Raw genomic sequence first — 10190 nt, 5'->3', positions numbered from 1 at the left:
GGACACGAGCATCGCATCCCCACGAGAGGACCCAGCTGCAGTTGGCTCTGTAAGCACATTAAGCGCTTTTGCAGGTGGTCCACGGTGGGGCTGCAAAGGTGGTAGAGAGTGCATGTACGTACGGTCGGGTGTGGCAGTCATTTAAGACCCATATTACGTTCAAGCGCGCACAAAAAGCAAACTTTTTTCATTTCATTTTTTTTTTGCAGTGCCACAATGAAATAAGCGAGTAAACTCAATAATGCACTTGGCGCACACAACACACACAATTGCCTGGCTCAGGCCCCCTGCATTTCCCACTGCACCCCACACACAAACACGTAATGCTTTTGTAGTTGGAATTTTTTTTTTAACGCCGCCAAACGCTTTTAAGCCCATACGGCGAAACATATGGCAGATGTCGTAGCCATTTAACTGCAGTTGTTGCTCCTGCTGCTGAAATGTATGTACTCGGACTCCTACTCGTACTCGTACTCGTACTTCTGTGCAACTTTTTATTGAGCCTTTGTTTTAAAGTTTCCATGCTCCATGGTCCATGCTCCATAGATCTGTTCAATTGATAGCTCTTGGGGCGCATACTCAACGGCTGAATGGCCAATGTGTCAGTGACAGCTGCAAAGTGGACCTACTCGGACCTCCGATGCACCCCACCAACATTAAACACAAATAATTTAATTCAGGTTAATCCATACATCTGCAAAAACGTATAAATTCCTTGGCATTTCAAGTTCTGAATGATAATGGGATTCATCTTTTATTTATTGACCGAGTGTATGATTTAAAGAGCACAAAAGATCATAAAAATCTCACCAGGGCAGTGTTAAGTGGGAGTGGCTGGGGCCAAGAAGCCGCAACGAATATCGGCGCTTTATGAATTTATGCTTTTTGTTGCCAGTTAAAATGGCATACAAAATTACAATAAATTTATAACCGCCATGACCACAAAATGTGGTCAGCCAGACAATAAAGTTTTCTCCCAGAAACGAGTGGCCAAAGTGCGGAAAAACACCGAACAGACAGCGAACATAAATAAATCAATTTGGACAAGGAAAATATACTGCACTACGGACAACAATAAGCGCAAAAAGGGACTCCGGCTAGTTGCAAAATAGTAGCAAAGCATTTAACTTTCATGGCTGTCAATTCAATTGAACTTCATTTTTTGTGGCACCGAACAAAACGAAACGAAATTAGAACAATTGAATTGTAAATAGTAGAGCAGATGAAAGCAGTTGCGGATGGGTTGAGTAGAGGGTGGAGACCAAGATGATGATGATGATGATGTTGATGATGATGCTAAGGAGTGGGAGCCAAGGATAGCCACCAAATTGAAAATGTTTGTCACGTATTTTACAAATTCACTGCGACGACCACACTCTCCCTCCGTTGAATGAAACTGTATCTGTATCTCTATCTCTATCTGTGAGACTGTAAGACTGTAGGACGTGCATGTATCAGTATCTCCATCGATAGATAGTTGCCTTTTTGCCGCAATCGGTAGAGGTATGCCGGCGGGTACAGGCGGCTGTGGTTGGTCTGCAGCAGCATCGATTGTTCATTGATATCTTTTGCGGCTTTTTGGTTGAATTTATTTTTAGTTTTTTTTTTCCTTTATTTGGTTGTGGTTGCTGTTGCCGTTGCCTCTGGGGAGCTACGCCGAGATCTTGGATTATAATGCAGGTCGTGTCCATGTGTGCATGTATTCCAATAAGGTAAAGCCGCATCGAAATTTTTGGCCAAGGATAGCTATGACAATTTTGAGCTGCAGAACAAAGTGAATTATAGTTGACAGGCGGCTTTAAATTGCCATAGGAATATACGGATATCGACATATGTATGGATATAGTGTTCATACTCGTTAGTATTTATGTAGTTGCTGCATGTCCAAAATACACAACGAAAAGCATGTAGAAGAAGCAATATATGGAAAAAAGGATTTTGATCTAGTCTACTATAGGCATTGTCTACTAAAATTTTGATTGCTGTGACGTTTGAGCTTCTTGCATCTTCCTTGCCATCTACCATTTAACCATACATACCATCCAACCGGAAGTACATACATCAAATTGATTCCTTGATATCTTCAAGTTAACTCCAAACATTTTTCAAGTATTTCAAAAACTCACACACAATCCTCGCTTTGGATTCCGTGCTGCAGTGCAATCATTTTGCGGCACATCCAGTCGTATAAAAGTCAATTTGAAACAATTAGAGAATGGGTCTCAGTGGTCGTGCTCTGGGGAAATTATGACGAGTAGAAAAGTGAAAAACAAAAAAGGAAAATCTCTGAAAAGTTTGACCAACTGGCACTAATAAGCGCTAATTTAGTTAGCCCTGTAACAGGAACAGGAATAGAAACAGGAGGAGAAGTGGGCCGAGGAGCCGCTTCCGCCGATGCTGATGGCATGCCAAAAGTGACTCGAGACTGATGCCGGAGAGGGATTTTGAGAGGACTTCCGAGATGCTGCTCGGACGATTTAACAAAGTCGGTGCAGCTCAAACACTAATTCCATTCATTAAAAAACTTTTTATATGCCAATTTTTGTTTTAGTCGTACCCCGCTCGCTGGCCGACACTTGGTTGCCTTTCTGCAGTTTTGCCTCTAACGTCGCAAAGTTTGCAGCTACTTGGCTGCCATAAAGACAAGCGGATGCCTCCTCGGCTGGCGGCTGGTGGCTGGCCCTGCATCCGTCCATCCACTCTAGCGCCGAGACAAAGCCCGTCACGAGACGAGAGAAACGGGTGAAAAAGTCTGATAACTTCCTGAGTAGTAGTCCGCTGTACATCATCAGTCACATAATGAAGTAGTTGCAGCTGCTGAAAATACGAGTACTCGTAACTTTTCAGTTTATGGCTTGTCCAGGCCCTGAGACAAATGTGTGCAGGAAGACGAGGCGGCGGAGTAAATTAATTAAATTTCCCCTCCGGCTACGTGGTATGCTAAACAGCCAGTTGTTGTCGTTCTCCCGGTTATCCTGGTTGTGGATGGTTCCCTGTGGTGCCTGTTGGCCAAGGTTCGCAGCCAGACGATGGACTATTTAGATGGGTGATAAATAATCACAAAATTTAGTAGACTCGAATAATGATGGACAGAAAATTATAAATACATTTCAATGCATATATGTAAGTAGGTCAGGCCTCGAGTGGGCTGTGATTAAATAACTATTTTAATTATGAAATGCATCATAAGGTACGCATGAATGGTATTAGAGTTTAATTATGTATTAACAATAAACTAGGTTTATACATATATCTCAAAATACTTTGCAGAGGGTGGGTCCTATTTCAGAAAATATGCATTTAAATACCTAAGTTAGATTATCCAATATCTTTCTATGCACGTTTATATAAGAGGGATATGGGGAGCCAGAGTAAAGAATATATGAAATCCCTTCAAGTACATTAAGTATACGCCCCACAAAGTCAGGCACTTTGCCAAGCAGGGGCTAATGTGCAAGTAAGTGTGGATAAGTATATAATCGGGGCACAACTGCAATGACTGCATTGCAGTCATAAACTCGCACCAAATATCAATTTATTCACTTAATTAAGCACATATGTGACTGCGACATTTTCCGAAGGGAAAGGAAAGTGCCAGAGAGAAGAGGAGCGAAGAGGCAGCTCAAAGCCAATTGCAATTTTATGAGCTGTTGAAAATGAAGTATGTTGAATGAGAGAGCGGTATGGGATGCCAGCTCCACTTCACAACCCATTACGCTGATTGGCTTTTAATGTTTATCAATACATTACGCAGTCAGTAGCATCAGTAGCATCAGCAGAACCGATGATGATGCTGCTGCTGCTGCTGAAGAGCCAGCCAGCGGAGATGCCGCAAGTGGAGGCGGAACTGAAGACAGAGTGGGCTTACGACATGCGGCGTGTGGCTTGGACTAATAGGCCGACGAGGTAGAGCCAAGACAAAGTTGATAGCTGTGGTTTCTGTGGTCAACAGAGAGTGCCCTTTAAATATGTATGACCAGCGATAACACCGGTACGGTACACTGTACTCGCATAGCTGTAGGCCTCTTGCCGTGCCTGTCACTCATAAATTTCCATTATCACATGCAAAACATTTAGGCCGCTATTATTTTCGTGCAAGAATTATAAGATGCACCATACACAGTCATGCCCCATTTTGCTCAGCCGTTGGAGGAGCTCCACCTCCTCCTCTGCTAAGTATTCCTCGTCCTGCCATTTTTGCCTTGTGTGCATAATTTATATTTTCAGCGAGGGGCAGCGAGACTTAGCAAATGCCACACAGCAGGTTCAGCTGGTCTGGTCTACAGTGCACACAGCACACAGCGTAGGCAAGCCAGAGTGACCATATTTAACATTACGTCGGAACTGTGGACAAAATCCTTAAAAATCTACGACTGAATGCAACGGTCTTAATCAATTGTACAGTAGATCTGCAAGTCTACCTGCAATGGTATCCAAATCTTCGTCCATGAGTCTAGCTTTTATTTCGACTTCTAATAAGTTTTCGTAAACTTAATGCTCAATGAAATTGCAGTACTGTACCAGCTTCAATTTAAGTAAAAGTTATTTCAAACTTAATTAATAATAATTTAATCAATTAACTTTTGAGGGCCCATTGTCAGGCGAGCCCTGGACTCTCCACACTCTCTTCTAATTTGGTTAACACAAGAATCCCAATTGTTGTTGCAAATATATGCAAGAATAACTTTGAATGAAATTATGTGGAAAATTTTGCTGGGGCTTCCCACAGTTCATCAGATGACAAAAGAAAAAGGCAGAGGAGGAGCAACCGACTAGAACTGCCATGCATCATCATCATCATCATATTCAGCAGGACCAGGACCAGGAGCAGGACCAGGAGCACTAGGAGCACCAGCAGTGGCAACAAAAACTACACCAACAAGCTATACTAACTAAATCCTATTATGAACTTTGAGCTTATGGAAAGACTTCAAGCGGCGCATCGTCTGCCACACGGACAAACTTAGCAGTCCTGGAACCACTCGGTCCCTGTCCCTGTCCCTATTCCTGTACCTCTACGAGTGCGAGTATGTCCGGGTGTCTGGGTGTGTGAGTGTTTGTTAGCAACATTTACACTTCTGCATAATTAAGTTATGTGCACGGCACTACAACACACAAAAACATATATGTACATACAAATATATGCGACTATGTATATGTATGTGGGGTCCACCTTTGGTCTGACATTTTGCGGCTGCCCGTAGTTTTTCATTGCGCATACGCCGCATGAACCGACGCAAGGTTATGCCGCTTTAATTGTTATAAATTATGTATAAATTAGGCAGCTCCATTAAAGTATCGCACTTTAAGTGGCAGCAACTGGGATTGCGCTGGGATAACCAGAAGCGCAGGAGCCCCGAACTGCAGCGCACAGATGTTGGCAATTTGAAATTTCTTGCTTGGTTTGGCACAATTTCCGTTCTCTGTTCGCTCTCAATTTATCAGCTGAATGTCGACGCTGTGCATTGAAAACAATTGGCAGCTAATTTTGCTGAAAATTCCATTCCATTTCTTATGCTCGTTTTGTGCAACTGAGTAACGATACCCGGACTGAGATGCTGAGACGCTGGGTCCTTGCCGGCTCGGTTCGGGCTAGGGAAGAGAGCATGGACCTCCAGCCACAGTCAGCCAGTGAGCCAGTGAGCCAGACAGGCGATTGCCTCTGGCTGGCGGTTTCATCTACATTGCAATTGTAAAATGCAAAATACATTTCTAATGAATATTGAAGTGTGAAATTTGAATTGATTGCATTTGATTTGTGGATTTGCAGCTGGATATTTACTTTGAGGCGTTCCATTGATGCGGACCGGATTGCAGCCGAAAGGGAAATGTCAATGGAAAATGGGAACAATTCTGGGAGCCTTTCGATATTCAATTGAGCAGCCAGCTGCCAATGAAGAAGTGGTAAATACTCGTATGAAGGCGATGTTTGAGGCACTTTGATAAGTCCAAATGTGGTCTTCATCATAGTAGAAAAACCCCTGAGACTTTTATCCTTTTTGCTGACATTGCATAACGACATAATGGACAGACGTTTATCCAGGAAAACCATGTTGGATGCACCTTGAAGATGTTTAATTCAGTGGCTAAGTCCCCTTTTATGGTCCTTATTGCACTCGGAATCTAATACAATGGGAATAACTCTTTGAAGTATTGGTTGGGAGCTTGGGGTAACTTTAGTCGTATTTACTGTAGAACTTTGAGCATCTGTTCCAATTAAATTACGTGAATACAACACAGTTCGTTGTTCGAACAATCGGACGACTCAAATGTTAGGTAGGGATGCCGTTCCATTTTTGCACATTGGTTGGGTACCTTTGAGATTGGCACACATTCACCTCCGTTGCCTTTACAAGCTGGTAATTAAAGTTGTATAATTAGTAGTGTTCATTCGGGTACTATTTACTTACGTCTGTCTCCGTTGGAGAAAGAAAACAATACGCTTAACATCAAAGACATAAAAATATACCTATTCAGCCTCATCATAGTTCCAAGTGCTTCGAGGATTGGCGATTCGGTACCACTTTTTAAGTTCTTATAGCACCTCGAATCTAATTCATTCGTTACAATTGACATAACAATTGACACAAATGGTTTAATGTTCAAGTTAAGTATGTTTATTTTCTGGGCAGGATCGATCCGATACGTTCCTTGATTAATCGGTTTTAACTAGGTACTACAGGCGTATGAAAATGAACTTCGCAGGCTCAACATCCTAGAGCTACGCTTAGATTGGAGATTGGTTTATCCATCCAGATCCAATTTTCTACGCAACACATTAAGGGATTACTCCAGTCTTCCACACACTCATATCTCATATTTATAGCACCCCATTTTTTTGGACAAGTCTCGGCACAGTATCCTGTTTTCATCCTGCAACCTGTAAATTAAAATTGCATATTTAATATATACATATTATATAAAAAAGTTCTGGGACGTCGTCGTAGTGGTATTTTTTTCTTACTTATTTGACTTATATTACTTACTTATATACTTATATTGACAGTTCGAGAGAGGAATACCCGCGCTCAAAAGGAATGTTAAAACGAAATATTTATGCAGCAGTAGCCATTGTTCAATGTACTTTGAAGACTTCAGATTCAGTGGCTAAATCCTACTTTGAGAGTTCTTCTAACACTTGGAATCCAATTCATTTTTTACAGTTGACATAACCCTTTGGAATGTGTCGGTCAATGTATTGTGTAAGATATTGGCGAAGACCATCTGTTATTTAAGATAATTTCCGTCGTATTTATAGTAGCACGAGGGGAACTTTGTGAACCGCGGCGAGGGCCGCGGCTCTACTTTATACCCGGTACTCAGTCAGTAAATATGTGAGCTTATGATTTATGTAATTTATGTGTCTGCTCTTGGCTACAATAAAGATCCGATCTGTTGCTGTAGTGTGGTAGATATGGTCATTCTCTACGAACCTGCTTTTTCGGTCTTTGCTTATTAATGCTGATCAAGAATATATATACTTTATAGGGTCGGAAATGGTTCCTTCTGAGTGTCACCCACTTTCACCACAAATATAACATATTTCTATAATTCGAGTATCGGGTATGAAAATTGCGGTCCACAGTTGTTCTTTTGTCATTTGACTGAATTAAAATTCATATATAGAAACCTTTTAAAAATTAATTACATGAATGGTTTATTTTGTATATAAAATGAAAACATATATAGACACGGTTTAAGCGTTTATAAACGTTTCTAGTTAATATTTTGAACTAGGTACGTCCAACAGGTACTGCCGATTTTAGTTCAAGCTTATGATGCTCCGGGGCGTCGCTTAGCCGAATAAATCTTTCACACAACAGAGTAACGGCCGGGAGAAGTCCTCCATACACTCCGCTCTGTTGCGTATATAACTCATATCTGCTGGACAGCGTTCTCGACACTCCCCTGTGTTGTCCCTGCAAGCTGAAAAGTAATCTTGTCTATTCGATTTTTTACTATTTGTATTATTTACTTACATATGTGGCCATTTGAGAGAAGAAACCAGACGCTCAGTATCAAAGTTAAGAAGAGATATTTATGCAGCAAAAGCATTGTTCCATGTACTTTGAGGTCTTACGATTAAGTGGCCAAATTCCACCAAAATAGTTATGTTCACTGTTCGAATTTAATTCATTCGTTCCAAATTTCACGCCAAAGTGAGTGTGACGGTCGAAACTGGGGTTCCGGAATCTGGGGAACTGGAATCTAGCTTCTACTTATGAAAAATAATATCGCAAGTTGCAATCAGTGGCAGGGCGAAATTGTTCTGCATAATTGCAAAAGTATTGCAATTTGGCATCTTCCGCTTTTGGAATAGAGTCTACTTCAGAAATAATTGAATTATCCATGCTGCAGTCGTAGCGAAATCCTTGCCAAGCCACAGGACGAGTGGGTTGCCAAGAGAAGGGAGAGGAGAACAGAAGCCCGAAAACGGAAAACCGAGAATCCCGGCTACAATCCCGGAGTCATGTTTTAATAATTTCGCAGCAACAATAACGCTGGGAAAATTCAATTTTATTCAATAATATTAGCTGCTGGCTCCGCCAGTTTGTGGTCGCCAACTTGGTTCCTGTTTGGCTGAAACCGCAGTGGGTCGTGGGTCCTGGCCCTGCCCTGGAAGTTGAACCTGAGGTCTGAATCCCCAATGGTAGAGTGTCGAATCAAGCTCTTCCTCCTCCGCCGCAATTCTCCTTTTGACAAACCTTCTCCCTCTACTTCTACTTCGCCTTCTCTATCGGTTTCGTTTGTTTGACTTGGCCGCAAACTTGAAGCCAAGTTTTGGCTAGTTAAGCCAAAAACCGCCATCTGCCGCATACTCGTACGAGTATATGGAAATTGGGTCGCCGAAGGAGAGCAGCCACATCACATCCACTCCTTGGCAGTCGGCCGCCTTTCTGTCAGAGTAAGGCCACTACCATGTAGCCTTTGTTTGCCCAGTAATCTACTTGAGCTCTTCATATGGACCCGAACTTGTCGAGGCAGGCCAGGCTCCTTTGTTGATTTTCTGCCGCAGCTGGTGCGAAGTTGTGTCAAGGCCCCAAAAGGTTTGATTTGTTAATTTGTTATTGGTTTGCCATCGGCATGGCGCTGGCACTGGCCCTGGCAGTGTCACTGTGTACCAGGGGAAATACATATGGAAGTATGTTCTTAAAATAATTTGGTAATGGTTTAATCGAATAGGAATAATCTCGTTTACCTCATACTGGCCAACACTTGCAGATTTAATTTACTATTTCAGGAGAGTGTTTTGCATTTATGAAGTGGTTAAGAGTAATAAGATTAAAGCCAGTAAAGTATTCTCCGTTCGATACGTGCTCTAATATCAGCGTTAAAGCTCGGCCCATTCGGAGGCACTTAAATATTCATTTTGGGCCTCAGCCAGCTGCTGCCCAGAAATCCGAGACGATCACAAATTATATGTTAATGCAATTGTAATTGATACAAATTTGATTTCGGAAGGAATAAAAAATACGAGTATGTGGCCCCAGCCTGATGCTGCCGCTGCTGCTGACGGGATTGGAAATGAGAAATCATTTGGCGGGGCAGCGGCAGGCAGGCATTGTGTGTGTGTGTGTGAGTGTGTGTGCTCGTATGGCTGGCATATTTTGCCACCACGTGTCAGCTGCCAGTTGGGCTTGGAGGTTGGGGTTGAGAGCATGGGGTCTGGGGTCCGGGGTCCGGAGGTGGGTGCCTGGTGTTTCACTGAAAATGCTTGAGATAACGTAATAATTTATATGAACTTTACAGGGTCATTAATTTAAAGCTTATTCAGTTGTTCAAGATTTATTAAATTAACTCAAGTTGTGGCAGCCAAGAAGTGGGTGGTGCGACGGTGGGAGGCTGCTCTGTGGGTCCCAAGTCCCAAGGACGCACAAGCACAGGATATTTAAGACCTTTGGTCCGTTTAGCGCGCAGAATAAGTTCCTCGGAGCTGATTGGAAGTTGGATACTTTGACATGGGGTTGTTGTGTTTTTGGATAATGAACTAGCCCTAACGATTGAAATTAACTGGAATTAATTGAATTAATTGAAGAGTAGAACTACGGAATGGTATAAATACTTGTATCGAGATTAGAGATTTTACGATAAATATTCAATATACTTTGCCTTATTATAATTAAATCGTACCTGCTTAAGCAGTAAGCTTTCAAGAATTCTACATTCAATGAAATTTGCTTATCAAATAT

At 42.1% G+C, this 10190-nt stretch overlaps 2 long non-coding RNA genes across 4 annotated transcripts; both read right to left on the bottom strand.

Moving 5' to 3' along the window:
- Positions 1–5483: 5483 nt before the first annotated feature.
- LOC26534010 (uncharacterized) lies at positions 5484–7118 on the bottom strand. 3 transcript variants are annotated; one of them, XR_004469384.1, is made up of 4 exons: positions 6987–7118; positions 6411–6880; positions 5783–6356; positions 5484–5712 (listed from the first exon to the last, which is right to left on the bottom strand). It is a non-coding gene; the product is annotated as an uncharacterized lncRNA (long non-coding RNA). The 3 variants fall into 3 exon arrangements; XR_004469383.1 differs by having other exon boundaries at positions 5484–5679; XR_001450902.2 differs by lacking the exon at positions 5484–5712 and having other exon boundaries at positions 6035–6123; positions 6191–6356.
- Positions 7119–7640: 522 nt separating this feature from the next.
- On the bottom strand, positions 7641–8129 carry LOC26534423 (uncharacterized). Its single transcript, XR_001450905.2, has 2 exons — positions 7980–8129; positions 7641–7926 (listed from the first exon to the last, which is right to left on the bottom strand). It is a non-coding gene; the product is annotated as an uncharacterized lncRNA (long non-coding RNA).
- Between the last annotated feature and the right edge of the window lie 2061 nt (positions 8130–10190).

This window comes from Drosophila pseudoobscura, chromosome 4 (genome assembly GCF_009870125.1).
Source record: "Drosophila pseudoobscura strain MV-25-SWS-2005 chromosome 4, UCI_Dpse_MV25, whole genome shotgun sequence".
NCBI classification, from domain to species: domain Eukaryota; kingdom Metazoa; phylum Arthropoda; class Insecta; order Diptera; family Drosophilidae; genus Drosophila; species Drosophila pseudoobscura.
The sequence above is the reverse complement of the archived record's forward strand: the minus strand, read 5'-3'. Positions and strand labels throughout refer to the sequence as shown.